The following is a 16,198-nucleotide window of genomic DNA, read 5'->3' on the forward strand; positions in this document are numbered from 1 at the left end:
AAGAAAAATGTACAATACACTGTATGAATATATGAATCAATCTTATAAATATTATTACATTGTTATTTCTGTTTTGCTAATTTTGATGTTTACAAATTACATCCAAGTTATAAATTATACATAGTCAATGCAGGAATTAGTAATGTCTTCATTAATTACCTTTATAATTAATAATTATGCTATTATTAATTAATAGTATTCAATACCACAAATTTGTTTTCATTTCTCTAGGAAACATCATTAAAGATATTATTTTATTCCTACATTTACATATCTAACTTATGAGAACAAATGCCATGGTTCTGACGATTTTATTTTCATTGCAACATGAGATTCGAACCTGGATCCTTCCTGTTTCAATATATGTCACATCACTATTAAACCGAATAGGTGTTTATTAGTCTTTATTAATGAGCTGTATTAACCTTTATTACAAATTACAACTATCTAGAACATGTGTAAAATATATTCATTGAGAATCGGCTATTAATTATTAAGTCCTCATCCCTCATTTATAGCAATGAATAATAATTCCTGAGACCAATGTCCGTGAAAAATCGAGGGTCCTAAACGAAATTCGATATTAAACTTATCATTAAACCAATATTTATAGATCAGTTTTCTATCGACAACTATGGATAAATCAGGGTGTTCTATCAATAACATAGCCTATGTATTTGAGTTTTATATTCTCTAGCGAATTAACACGTAGATTTTATTATTATATTTAATATTTAAAATATATTTTATAATGTTTTTCATGTTATTTTCTGGTATTTTACGCTTATACTTTAATAAATTTACATATACAGTATTTATTATTTCCTTCAGAAAGAATAACGGAAGTTAGAAAGTCCACCTTTATTCGAGTGAAATAATAATTTAGTTATGATATTGAGAATAATTAAAGGCTTTACTTCATTAATGGTCCTTATGCCATTATTAAACACTTCTGAGAATTCACAATTATTATACATTTAAACTAAGATACTCGGAACAATAGTTACAGTCATGTACAAAATTGCATTTAACAAAGAGTAGTGAAATTATAAAGTTGAGTTTTAAGAATTTGGTAAAATATTTTAAAAAAATTAAAGCATATTACGAGATTGAAAACACTTCAAATACGACTTTAAATAAAATATCTGATCATCTGGTAAATAGTACATTTACGTTGTTTTATTTGTCAAAGAAATACAAACTGAATGCAATAATTTTTAATCTATTTTACGAGATTATTAAATAGAACTATTTTCTATTCAATTAGAATGAATTATTTCTATTTATTATAATAACCTAATTAGTTAGATTACACATTTAAAACATTTGAAAACATAATGTTATCTACATTCCGATACTTCTATAATATAGTGGAATAAGGAGACTGAAATCAAATAATAATATAATTTTTTAATTCAATTAGGAATTCGGGTTCGAATCAAATTAGTTCTTTTAATTTCTTATGAGCTGGTGGACTTAGTTGCCATTTTCATACTCTGTTTATTTGTGAAAGACTATATCCATTGCAAATCGATCTCGATTCTTTATTTGTAATTCCATAAAGCATACTTAATGTTAAGACAACGGCTGTTTCATTTTTCTTCATTGACAACGTCCACTGACAGTAAAATAAAACAATAGCCGTTGTTTAAAGGTTATATTGTGTGCAATTCAGAAAGAAACGTTCCTTAAAAAATGGACGTTGTTTAGAGGTGATCAGGGCAATCGAGAGGAAGAAGCGGGAAATTTTTAGGCCGTAATGATCCCTACATCTATAAATTAATGTAATTTTTATTAACAAAAAATAAAGACTGCTTTTTATTAAATAAATATTCTATGTTTTTCATTTGTTAAAAAAAACCAAGAAAAAAAGAATGCAAAACGTACCAACTCTACGCCTAAACTCCATACAAGCTCTCGACTACCTGAAGATAACCGTCGTTGGGAAGTGGTCGTTATTGAAGGTTCGACACTGTGTGTGTGTGTTTAAATATAATTAAATGATTTAAAATTAATGATTCTTAAGTAAATGATTTTCGAGACTAATTTTGATCGAATATAATTATGATTTGACCGAAAAAATAACTTCACAGGGAGGAAAGTGTGATTTTATCTTAAGTTCATATAAATGAAGGCGTTGCATTTAAGTAATAAAATTGATATGATATAAGATAAAAACATTTTTATTTTAAATTTATTTTTATATAATTTATTCTTATTTAAATATTATGATAATCGTTTTTATCACACAGTTAAATAATCACTATAAACTATGAATTATAAATTAAAACTATAGTCTATTAAGTCTTTTCTTTATATTGAATAGATTGTTTACAAAGTAATCATTAACAGAATCACCAATTAATTAGATTTTAATCAACGTAATACACAAGAAGAATCTCTCTCAAATTTCAGACTATTGACTACATACCACGCGCATAATAAACTAACTTTTGTAAGAGACTATAAAACACCTCTATATTTAGCATTTGTAGACTATCTCACGAGAGAACTTTTGATTAAATCTTCACAATCTATTTTCTAAAACCCAGGAACAGAAAATTACATTATTGGTAGAATCTAGTATATCTATAGCAACGCTTGCTCCTTCAATTTAAATAGACTTTTGTAAAAATAAAAAGTCAATTTGTAATGAAAATAGACATAAGACAAAAAGAAATATTTCCCTTAAATTATTATATTAGACTTTTTTTTTAAATATTTGAGCTATGTCTAAGGAAATTCCTATCGAAGAAGAGTTCTTTATTTACTATTTGTTAAAGGAAAAAAATACGAAAATAGTTCAAGTAATATGAATAAAACGAATATAAAATTCTGTTTAAAATAACATATAAATTAATAATTAAATTTTGAATTTCTACTGTCATAATTGACAAAAATTAATTATAAAAATCGTACGTATACACTCATTTTTAGTTATGTCCATATATAATGGATATGGTAAAATAAGAAGATTAGGAATATTTTAACTCTAAAAAGAACACAAAAATTTAAGTTGTATCAAACAGAAATTTCCATTTATTTTAATAATAAAAAAAAAACAAAATGTAAATATGTCTGAAATTATAAATAAATTTCAGTAAATATTTCTTTTAAAAATTTTAATGAAATTTCAATCGAAAAACTTTTCATGTAAATAATCCAACACAGTTTTAAAGTTCCAATCCCATAGATAATATTTGAAATTTAATTTTTAAATCTTTAATATAATAGAAAAAAAATATATATATATATATATATATTAGAATTTTTATATAATAAATAGAATAAAAGATATAATATTTATAAAAATTCTTTTATGCATATCATTTCTGCTTTTATGCGTATCAAAAACAGAATTTAACATTTTAATTTTTAATATTGGATATTTTCTTCTCTGTTCGTATTACTTAAATCAATAATTCAAACATATAAGCAAACCTTTCCGAATAGAATATATTATATTGTGAGTTAAAAATTGATAAAAATGTTATTTTCACTTCTAATTTATTCCAATATGCCTCTAGATTATTCTAGAGTAGTTATAAGCATGAAAAGTCTACAAATATTTAACATTGTAAAGGCCTGAATGTTGTTAAAAATTCAAAAATATATTTTCCATTAAGTAACTTTAAATTTGAAAAAAAGAAAGAAATTTCACAAGAAAACACAAGAAGTAATATACTTAAAATTTCATGTCATAATATTTCTAATACTAAATTTTTGTTCATTTTTTTTCCTTTATTTATTTTTTGGGTAATTTTTTTTATAAACAAAAGTTTCTATAGGTTCAAATGGATGAGAATTCAGTTTTTAAGCTTAAACTTTAATTTCGTTTAACGATTTAACGATATTTTTATACATATTTTTATCAAAATAAAATGTAACGTGAAAGCATTTTAAATATACGATCTATAACATTAACTTTATAACGTTGTGTAAAGATAAATTTTTAACTCGAATTTTAAAGGAATTTTGTAAGAGAAGATGCATATTTCCTGTAAATTTTGTGAATTCCAAACTTGTTATTAGATTTCGAATTTCTTAGAAAACGGCAACGTATGCTACATACGATATTCAGATTTTTCACTAATATTTTTTCACAAGTAGTGAGTTCGAATAAATTTTTATTTAATCTTACATGAAAGAACGAAATATCTTCAATACGCTCAAAGTTATTCAACATACTGTTTGCTAGTAACGAAGAATTTTAGTTTCGTTCAATTACATAGTCTTATTCTTAAAATCCCTTTTACTTAAACCCTCAGCAGAGTTATTTTTATTTTAATCCCTTTGAAGTGATGAGTTATCAATTTGTTTTTAAATGCTAATTTATTATTTAAACAACTCAATAAAGCAAAATTATTTTAATGGTGTGCTTTAGTTTTAATAATTCGAATGTTCTCGTTAAGGCTGTGTTCAGACAGTCCTTCTTACGTTAGGTAACGTCTTAAATAACGCCTTCTTTGATTGGCCAGATGTAACGTAACGTAACGTAAGAAAAATCTATCTGAACGTAACCTTACATATTGAATTTTGAATATAAAATTCCAATAAAATCTCTGTGCAATGTTTTCTAAAAATCTTAGATTTTAACTTTTCAATGTTTTCTTCTAACGAAACTGTTCTTAGATTTATACATTAACTTTATTTATTTTTAAAGCCGTCTCATTCGATATCGTAACATTACTTATAGTGTCAATAAATATTTAAAACTGTTATCTAAAAGTATGGAAAGTGAAAGGAATGAAGTTTTGATTGGATAAAGTACAGTGGCGAGAAGAACTTTTTGAATTACGAAGAAGAGGATAACAATATCGTGGTTTCATTGTTGTTGTATGGATGTTGTTACCGTGTTGTTGAGTTTCTTTTATGGCAGATAAAAGATGAAATGACTTATCTTTTATTTGCCATATGTTGAATGGATGACGGAAGGGCTGTAAGTGAAAGAATAGGTCTATAAAAGAAGAAGAGATCCGAGGGCACGATAGATACACAGCGAATAGTTCTCTTCAATGCTTTATAAACGGTCATTTATAAGAAAGGTCACAACCATCGATCTTTTTATCTATTTATTTTTAATTTAAAAAACACTATATAGATCTATAATGCCTTTTATAGAATCTAAAGGTAGACAGTAGAAAAAAGTATAAAAATCAATCATCAAATACTATTTTAAAGTAACTTGGCTGTAATGTTAGGCGAATAAACGTATTAGAAAAACTATTATTACCTTCCAAGTTGTTGTGTCTAAAATCTGATATTAAAGTTTTCGTATAAATATGAATCGGGCCTAATAACCTTAATTGTGAACTGCACATTTTTAAAAGAGAGAAAGATATTCTAAGATCATTTATCTCTTACATTGCCCTTCTTTAAAAACACAAAGAAATTAATGAGGGATGATATGTTGACAAGTTCACATAAATTAGTCTAGCTAGTCTTTAAGTAAATTTTGATTTTATGTAATGCATAAATATACTAAATTTTCAGTGTTTAAATTACATTGAAAAGACCTAAAATAAAACGAATAAAATAAAATCACCGCATTCGAACTATTAGTTTGAATGGTGAATATATTATTAATAATATTTATTTAACAAATAATAATTGCATTTTTTTAATTTTGAAAAATTGATTTTATTGATTATTTTATTCGACCGATGAAAATAAGAAAAATATAGTCCTATATATAACGAAGAAAAGAAAACAAATCTATTAGTTTGAGTTTAGTACAGTTTTGTTCTATTTCTGCACCTTTTTTTAGAAAAAAATTTTTTTTCTAGTATTTTTCTCAACAAAAATATTAAAAACTCGTAAACATTTTCCATCTCTGTCAATGAAAGTTTAAATATTTTTCTGGCAGAGTCTATTGTAAAGGAATTTTTATTTATCTTTCTAAAGACTCTGAATATAAAAAGTTGTTAAAATTTCATTTAGAAAAGAAATAGAGTTAAAGTAATTGTTATTTTTTATTTGCATAATAACATTTATTGTACAAATATATATACAATTTGATATTTCTTCTTAATTATTCGACATTTTCCGATCTAAAGGATTTAAAAGTTAATCGATATTTTTTTCGTATAATATTATCCGTTGTTTTATAAAATACATAGATTTATGTTAAATTTAAAATGAGTTTCATGTTTATTTGTTATTCTATCATGTAAATGAGAGTATCTTAAATCAAACATATCTGACATATCAGCAGTTGTTAAAGATAAACTTTGTAACTCTTCCCTAAGAAAATTGCATTAATTCCAACAGACAATCAGACGGGGCGAGGAAAAGTTCAAAACTACCAAATTCATAGTTTATTCTAGTGGTCTAGCTGAAACTCTAATATGATAGTATTATCTACATACTTTTTAGCTTTTTTCTCCAATTTATCTATCTGAATAGAAAGTCTTTGAGTCGTCTGAAGAGTTTTATAATAATCTTTTAAGGATTAAACACAGGACTTAATAAGTTTTAACTGTGTATTAATTCCAATAAAACTATCCCTCATCGATTTAGGTAACGATTTTTCTGAATACTCTTTGTCTTGACTTACTGTAGGCCCAAAATAACCGAAATTTCAAAACTGACTTACTTTATAAACGTATTTCTTCCTGTGATTTATTTGTTCCAACGGATTATCCAGATACAATTCAGAATCAACCTCTCCAACATATTCTTCCTCTTCGATGACGTTCCCTCTTTTGCATACACTGATGCTCTAGGTCGGCGAGTGAATTCGTGTAAAGGGCCAAAATTTTGTGAAATCCCAGCATAAATTAGCAAAATTTGAATCAAAAGTGATAATAATATCACATTTTCGTGCATCATACATAAAATAAGAGAAAAATATCATTCCTTTAAGCATCAAAAACTAAAACGCAAAATCTCCATTGAAGTTAGCCAAAACAAAAGCCACAAGAGCCAAAAGTGCCCTGATATATCAAGCATGAGCTTATATCAAACAATTTCCAATCGAAATAATAGAATGATAAAGTTTATGGCATCGGTAGAATAAACACAGAAGGGCGTCTATTTGTTATAGGATCTCGATAAATAATATTTAATAATTTTACAATTAGTTCATAATTAACAATTTATAATCTGAAAATTCTTTTATATACAGCTTAACCTTTATTTTTTCGTAGAAATTACAGTAACCTTGAACATAAATTTTTGTTTAAGATTAAGCAAACTAATCTGTAAGAGCATTACCATTAATTGTTTTCCTTTATTGATTATTTTTTATTTTTATTTTCATCTTCTTGCAGGTTTACGGGTAATTATAAAATACTCTAAAATATTTTCACTTTAATATTATTTGTTTAGTAAAATAAAAAATTCTTAATGTAGAAATTGTAAGCTCTCATTAGTAAATTATATGGGTCGCAAGCATATTACTGTTGCTTTCAAAGCATATCCATGTGTGATAACAAATTTCCTTTCCACCATAAAAAGGATGCTAGCTTACAAGAATTTACACATTTTATTATTTTAAAAATTATTCTCGATCATGAAATGAACTATTAATTCTTCTAGTTGTAAATGTAGTTGTAAAAGTTGTAATTGTATAGATAATTATCCATACAATTACAACTTTTTTTGACAATTTAAAAATGATCTCGCGCATCTTATTTGCTAAATTTGTGTACTTCGTTAATGTTGTTTTGTTAATCAATGCTTCTTACAGCTTAATGTTTTGTATTATATTGATAATTCGTAGTCTATAAGAATATTTATATTTTAAAATGTCTTATATTAAACTGTTGAACAGTTTTATTGCGGGTTAGAGATTATTACCATTTGACTTAAGGCAGAACGATTTAAAAAATAATATAAAATTAATTTGATGCAAAACATTCAAGAACTTAGAAGTTTATTGATTAGAAAATGATTTCATTTTCTCTACTTTCCTTTGATAAATAATTCAATTTAGCTTATATATAAAATATTAACATTATTTGTTTGAGATAAGAGAAGATATACACTTGTACCGTACATTTTGGTTTATTGTTATTTTAATGTTAATAATAATCTAAGCAAGAAGCGAATCGACTGAATAATTCACAACGGAAGCATTCTATTTTATGAAATTATTTGTTGATTGTTTCTCATTATTCTCAGATAATAATAAATCTAATTATTTATACAAAACAAGAAGCATTGATTAAACTAAATTATTTAAGAATAGATCGATTAAGTCCGAACATTTTTCAAAGGCGTTAAAAGTGATAATTATGAAAAATACGATTATTAGAAGCATAAAATAGCCAGCAATATTAATTGTACTCCACAGACAATCACTCATAAAATTTGAGAATTTAAAAAGAAATTTATTAAAATTTAAATAGTAAAAGAATTCTACAGTTAACCTAACTCGATTATAATAAAATATAAATGTATGAACTAATAAAAAATAAATTAAGCGAATAAAAAATAAGTGAATAAAGCAAAATCAATATAAATTATTATTTTTATTAATTACAAAATTAATTTTTGATACTATCTGTAAACAAAAATTTATTTATTGGTGATACTGTATAAATTCCCACTCGTTCCTTGATATTTATAACCGTTGACTTCTTGAAGAAGGGGAATAAATATAAATTCATTAATTATTTATAATAAAAAATAAAAATTAATAATTTATCAAAATAAGGAGTAGGTTTATATTTGAATGATATTTTATTTAAATAAATATAATTAAAATTTTGAGATATGAAAGTTTTTTTGTCATTATATGCTCAATTGGTTAAACATTAATAAGAAATTTCTTTAAATATAAAATTAATATCTGCCATTATTTCAGTTCAATTTCATTACAATATCTATAATTTTTTTCAAAATTTTATCTAACATTTAAATCAGCATGTCAAACGATTTAGTATACGTGAGTGGTTGAATTCGATTTCTATTTATATCGGATTCTGCCTTCCGGAAACAAATATATCTTAAAATTTTATAGGATAGACAGCGGGATGACATGAAGATAAAATATAATTTTTAAAATGATAGTAATGAGTGTGGAATTTGAATTATGTCTTTTATGTAATAGCAGTTTTAGAATCGAGACAATTGATTAGATAATAAACATTTTTAAAAAACTATTTTCACCTAGTAGACACTAAGGGGGCTTTTTTTTCCTATACCCATCGTTTGTTCAGGCCCACAATAGGGTAGTGAGAGATGGGACCCGTCATATCCGAGGTTATCGCCCAAGCAAAATTCCTGGGGAATTGATTGCCCGGATTCGATCCTGGATTACTAGTATGGAAGACTGATGTCTTAAGTGTCCAATATACATTCTTTGATGTATTTTTACATTTGACCCTGGCCTAGTGAATAAAATCATAAAACACTGGTAGTTAGTTGCAGGTTCGCACATCGCCAACAGGCTGGTAGTTTGGAGTTTTCCGTGTTCTCTTCACGTGTCTAATACCTGAATAAGGGCCAGCTTCTCAAAGAAAGTTATCCCGGGAGGCATGTGTCTCGTTGATCATGTGTTTCGTTGCCGTGTCCCATCAACCCAACTCACACTTGACCTTTTCGTTACGTAGGAAATTCTTCAATATTTTAAAATCAAATAAACATTTATATAAGTATGTCGTCTATAAGCTTCTATACCATTTAACTCAATATAATTTTAGATGTTATTGAGATATTGCAATAAAAGTACTTTGCTGTAGTGGAGAATAACAACACAAGACGGAAATAAGAATTCCATATATATATTGAGTGGAGAATAAAAATCTTATTATGATTTGTCAATGACCGTTATATGCTTTCGAGTCTCTATTCAAAACTTTTGAATATCCAAATCTCTTATTTCCATGAGAATCCAGGTTCTATGCATCGATCACATGGATATAATCGGCTTTTGATGAAAAAGATTAAGTAAAATGAATATGCAAAATCAAAATATATATTTAAGTAACATAATTTTGGTATTTTATGTTATTAATTACTCTCTCTTTATATTTTAAACATGAACATAATTATTTTAAAAATATACTAAGATAAAATATGTTAAGATACTTCTCATTTCTTATATTATATACTTCAAAAATGACTTTAGAGGCGCATATATGCTCATATCCAAAACAAAGACAACACAAGGAATAGGAAAACTCAATAATTCTATGCTTAAACTGCTCAGAATTATTGAGCTTGTGTATAATCTGAATATCATTATAAGCATTAATTTATTTAATTGTAATTGATTCTGAATGCGCATTAAAATTTTATAGAAAAATATTATAGAACGAGCATATATTATGGAGATAAGATGACGTGAGGGATATAAAAAATCAAATAACATGTAACAAAAATACAGATAAGATTATTTCAATTTAAATAAATTAGTTAAAAAGCATCAGATGAGTGCTTCTATTCGAGATATTATCTAAAATGTATGTAGAGATATTTTTCCTATTATTTAAACTGATACAAACTTTGTAAATGTATGTATGAAGTATATGGAAAACATATTCAAGAAAGTTGTTGTAGATCAAGATAAAATTTTCCATTTTACCAACAGAATGGAAAAATTTATCTTGATTTAGAAGCGATTTACTTGTTGAACGAATCGAAAGAGAATTAAACCTGATCTTCATATATAAGAATTCGATTAGAAAGCTGTGATCATCATTATTAAAATACTGAGAATTATGTTTAAGATAATAAAAGAAGAAAAAGACAAGAGAAAACAATAAAACGAGACGTAATCTATTGTAAATTGAACGTACCGCAAATAGAGGTGAAGGATTGGGTTATTAAATGATTTTGAAAATTAATTGATCTCATCAGATGAGTATGACGAATTTTTAGCATAAAATCATTTTCGTTAATTAAGTTCTTTCAGTTGTGTTGAATGAAATAGCTAGGAACCATATGTCAACGTAGATGTGATTTCAAACTTGTGAGATCGTGTTAGGGACATTCCAAAACGCATCAAACATCAATCAAAATCTCGGTATCGATTTTCCTTTTCGCGAAAGAAATATTTTGTCCATATAACTAATATTACGTATTGCGGAGAAAGTAAAAATGATGATGATAATTCTTTGATAAATGACCATCACTTAAGTTATATATTTAAAAAATAAAAAAAAACATCGATCACCAACAATTATAATATATTTTACAACGTCATCACCCAGCAAGATTTTCGAACTTTTTGTAAATGAATAATTGCATTTTTCTAATCACACAATTATTTAATGTTTAAACAACTTGTTTTTTTAATACAAAAATTCTTAAAATGATTATAGTCAAACCTCGATTTAGCGTTACCATTTCTTCGCCTCTGAAATTGACACAACACTGAGTGTGGCGCTAAACTGGAGTACTGTACTGTACCTTAAACAATATAGTAATGATGTCTAGATGCAAGTTTCAGTCTGAGTATTTGGGAGTAACGTGATTTGATGATGCTAATTACGTGTACTGTACAATGAATAATCGTGAGTTTATTAATGCACAGACACGTCTCTATTTAATATTTTCGAAGAAGTTATGTTTAAGAGTAGTTATTGGCGCTTTACGAGGGTGGCGTTATATCGAGATTTGACTGTATTTTTAATATAATCATTGAAAAGGCAATTATTGAAGACGAAGGTGAAGAAGAGTTTGTATATAATCACAAATTACCTATAAATATTATTATATGTATATATATTAAATAAAAGAAGATATATTCCATCATTTTCAGTCGATGATAAATGGTATCAAAGATTAAAAGAATGGAATAAATTTGATCTTTATTTCTCAATTCTCATCTTAATTTATAAAGATTGACGATGTAGAATTTGTTTATGTTATTTTGTTCATAAAGAAATATTTAGAGAGTAATTTACTGACCGATCAATTTCATACACTCGCTGTTACAAGTTGTTATTATTGAACAAAAAAATAAATGACAGGTTCAATAAACTTAATTGATCGATCGAATCGTAAAAAGAAATCAGTCAATCGTAATGATGACGTCAATGTCCAATCTGGCATTCGTCTTATTCGGTAAAATAACTTATCGTTTTATAAATTATTAAAGTGTGAATAAAATACTCTACTAGATATATCAAAAGTCTCGATTTACCAAGCTGTAAACCAACTTTGGAAATTTATTTATTCATAAAATGGCTTAATATATCTCACAATATTTCATAATAAATTTAAATATATATTTTCACATTTCAAATAAACTCTTGTTAGAATGATGCATATCTGTTACTTTGTAAAATGCATTTATAGCAAATATAATATTTGTTTTAAATATTAAAGAAAAATTATGTAGAATTTTTCGTCTTTATATTTTTAAAAAGTAATATATATATATATTGTTTATTCTTTATAATCGATAAAGACTTTACGAGTAAAATATGAGGAAATGATTTTAAATTGGATAATGAAGTAAAGAATATATAAAAGTTTAATTACGTTAATAATTACTTAAAATAACGTTAAACAATGTAAAAATATTTTTCAAAATATTATAATATAAACACTATTTCAAATCAATAATAAGGCTCTTATTAGCAATAAAAATCTTAGAGAGGATGGATGGAAAAGGATGCGATAGAAGTCATCCTCTCAGGATCCCTGTTTTTAGATTAACTTATAAATCAATGTTTTTAATAAATATAACAGTAACTAATACGTTCTTCTACTGTTATAAGTTCAAAAGTTTTATATTCTATTCGTTTAATATACCTTACAATATAATAGGTGTATGAACTTTAAAACGAGCGTGGCATAAAATTAGAAAAAGCTGTATGAAAATTAATACCATAGATAAAATTATTACATTTAATTAATTACCAATTTTAAAATTGTTGGCATTTTTGAATTTCTCTGTACAGCATTAATAAAAGCGCAGGAAACCATCATTAACAGCCTAATATACAGCCTATATAATAGATTCTAAATTATACACTATGTAATAAATGATCTAACTGCATAATATTCGAAACACGAATACCATTTCCATCATAGTTAGGTCTAATTTTAATTATTCATTCATTTCAATTTCACTGTTTAATTATATTTTTATTGCACCTTTATAATTATCACTAATACTTCATTAATAATAGTGATATAAAGAGTTTTCTTAAGTAAGAACGTTACAGGTTTTTTAAACAGCTTTTCTATACTGATACTGATTAATTCCTTACAGATTACATAAAGTAAATTAGAGTATCCATCAGAAGATTGATTGGTTTATCTTCACTTCTATAGAAATATTGATTTATTCGATAATTTAAATATATAAATACTTATTTTTTCCAAATTTAATTGGAATTAACTCAAAAATTGGAATTATTTTTTATTACTATTTGGATAATTTGTTCTTCACTCTTGATATATCGTAATGCCATTTGTAGGATTTAATAGAAATTTACATTTATATAAATATGGAATTTAAAAAAAAAAATGTCACATTGGTTGATTTCAGAGACAAATTCCAACGGTCTTCGCTGGCACGAGAGAGAGATCCAAAAACGGAATTGACATTTCATTATCTGGCAACACTTTCGCTGTTATCGGAGGAGTTGGAACAGCTTATGGAGGCACGCGAGTACTCCGGACGGACCGAGACCGTCATTAATGGCCCATAACACGTTGTCCCGACGGATTCTTATAAGTCTCGGTTGGCCATTAGCCCGTTGGCCAGCTTACCGACACCAACCTGGGTTTTAAGCCAAAATCCCCGGATTACACTAATTAGGTCTTCTAACGTGATGATTACGTTTTATCGTCACCGGAGACAGTGATGTAGATCTGAGATAATTATTGTCGCGAATTAATACATCATGCCCACACGTGTTTATGGTTTATCCTCTTCTGTTATTTAGCAGAATAACGACACCAACCAGACAATTACCGAACGGAAACAAAATATTAATTCCTTCCTAAACAAATGAGCTGTTTAACCCATTTTTAACTAGGTTAACATCTTTTACAATCAGTTTGAATTTCTAACTTCATGTCGGAATATATTAATAAAATATCAAGACAAGAATTTGATTTACTTATAGGATATAAGTCTATCGTCTTACATTTTATCTGGCAACTTTGATAGACAACCAACCGTCAGAAGTTACTTTACAATTGACAAATGAAGGTATAAAGGTAACTTTAACTTGCAATTACCGTTGCTTATTTAAATTTATAGAAATTAATGTTAATACTTTGTCTAATGACAAAATTATATAACTTAATTTTTTAAAAATCTATTTTTTATTGCGTATTTTTTTATTACATATAGGCAATAAAAATAGCATTTTTTATTGCTTATATGTGAGTAACAGACTGTGGAAATAGCACACGTCTGTTATAAGAAGAAACCTCGAAAATTTCGTCAGTGTTCTTTAGTAATATAACTAACCAATTACAGTTTTATTAGTAATGGTACTGGAAGAAATTCGAAAATTTAAATTAATATTTCTAAATAAAAGATATTGCGTATTTTACGGGAAGAGTCATCGAGATTGAAAGAAAAGGAAGCCAAAAATTTAAAATCGAGATAAGAGGAGGAACAATGATGTCAGTTTCAAGAAAGAACATTACGTCAAACATGAAAATCTCTCCTAATCCGTTCGAGTAATTATCGTAGGAAGAGGGAAGTAAGAATGCGTAATCCGGAGTCAGTTAGGAGAAAGAGTCATTTATTATTCAGATGAGCGATATACAATATTCGTCGTCGACACGCGTGTCACGGATTTACAGAGTAATCGTTAAGGCGTCGATGGAATATTTATTTATTGGTAAGAGAAGGAAAGAGAGAAATCGGTCCTTTAATATATAAAGGCGGTTCGTTCAATTCGTTTTTCGCCACCGAGTTTTTAAAACATTTATTGCAGTAAACTCGGAGTTTGTCGTTGGAAGGGAGAAATTTGTTGACGGAACTCTCTTTTTTTTCAGTGTCGTCACCGGTGTAAGCCATCTCTACGAATAATTTATGTTCGTTTCCCGCAGACAAGTGTGTTCTTTACAATGTCATTACAGGAATAACGACGTTGTAAAGATGATTAAATATAGGAAAATTGGACAGATTTCGCGCGAGATGATCCCTTTATACTTCTAATTTCTTTATAATTCTTTCGGTTTTAACATGACTCCACCTGAATTTTCAATCTGAATTTTACTTCTGGCCCGGTAGCAGGCTTTCGAAACTCATCCTGAGTGCTCTTTCTATCATTTCCATCTACCGTAACCGTTTCCGGTCTACTGACCGACCGAAGTGCAGTATCGCTTACTACTTCGCGATGCGACGTCGTCGATTGAATAGCGACGAGAAACTATCGTATAAGAAGCGTAACAATAAAATAGAACAGAGAAATGATTAAACAATATCGACCGCGAATAAATCTGATTAACTTTCAATTTGGGCAGATAATTTGGCGCCTGTTTTAATTTTTATCGTTTGAATACAGTATATCATTTGAGCGTGGAAAAATATGAAAATCATTTTAAAGTATATTTAGCGATTGTCTCAAAAGTTGTCTAATTATTAAAATTAATCAAGAATCTAAGTTTTAGAGGATTAAAAAAATATCATGGAGATACTGTTTCGACTTCTCATTTTATTTTAATAATCGTCGATCATCGCAAAATAATTTAGGACATTCTTTTATAATTCTTTTATTAAATAATAAATTCTATAGGTTCGTATAAGGCAGCTACGGTCAATCACAGTCGAAATCTATTTATAACTTGAACAGATAGATTTTTGTCGAAGATGGAAAGAAGAAATAGATTTTGAGTCGAAATTATCTTAATATAAGCCTATAATAATATTTTCTTAAAATATAATGTACTGTACTGTACATTATACTTCACCTTAACAGTAGTCTATATTATACAGACCTTTATCACCGTGAATAAGTTATGTAATAGGTCTACTTTGAAGATCTATCCTTATTCAAAGACCTTTATTTACAAACTAAGCTTTCTGTGTAAACAACTTTGCATTTAGAATCTAAAATATGGTCACAGTAGTCGATAAAGTACGGATAAACAATCCATAAAATCCTAAATAATATATTCCCGAATTAATAGCAAATGGAAGGAAAATAACAGGATAGTAAATTCACTTAAATCATACATAAATATAGAGATTATAGGCTATATGATACCATATAAATTAAAACGTTTTTATAGTATTTTTATATATAATATTAACACACTGTTCGAGTAATCT

The sequence above is a fragment of the Centruroides vittatus genome, unplaced genomic scaffold (genome assembly GCF_030686945.1).
Source record: "Centruroides vittatus isolate TY-2023 unplaced genomic scaffold, ASM3068694v2 contig_943, whole genome shotgun sequence".
Classification (NCBI taxonomy): Eukaryota; Metazoa; Arthropoda; class Arachnida; order Scorpiones; family Buthidae; genus Centruroides; species Centruroides vittatus.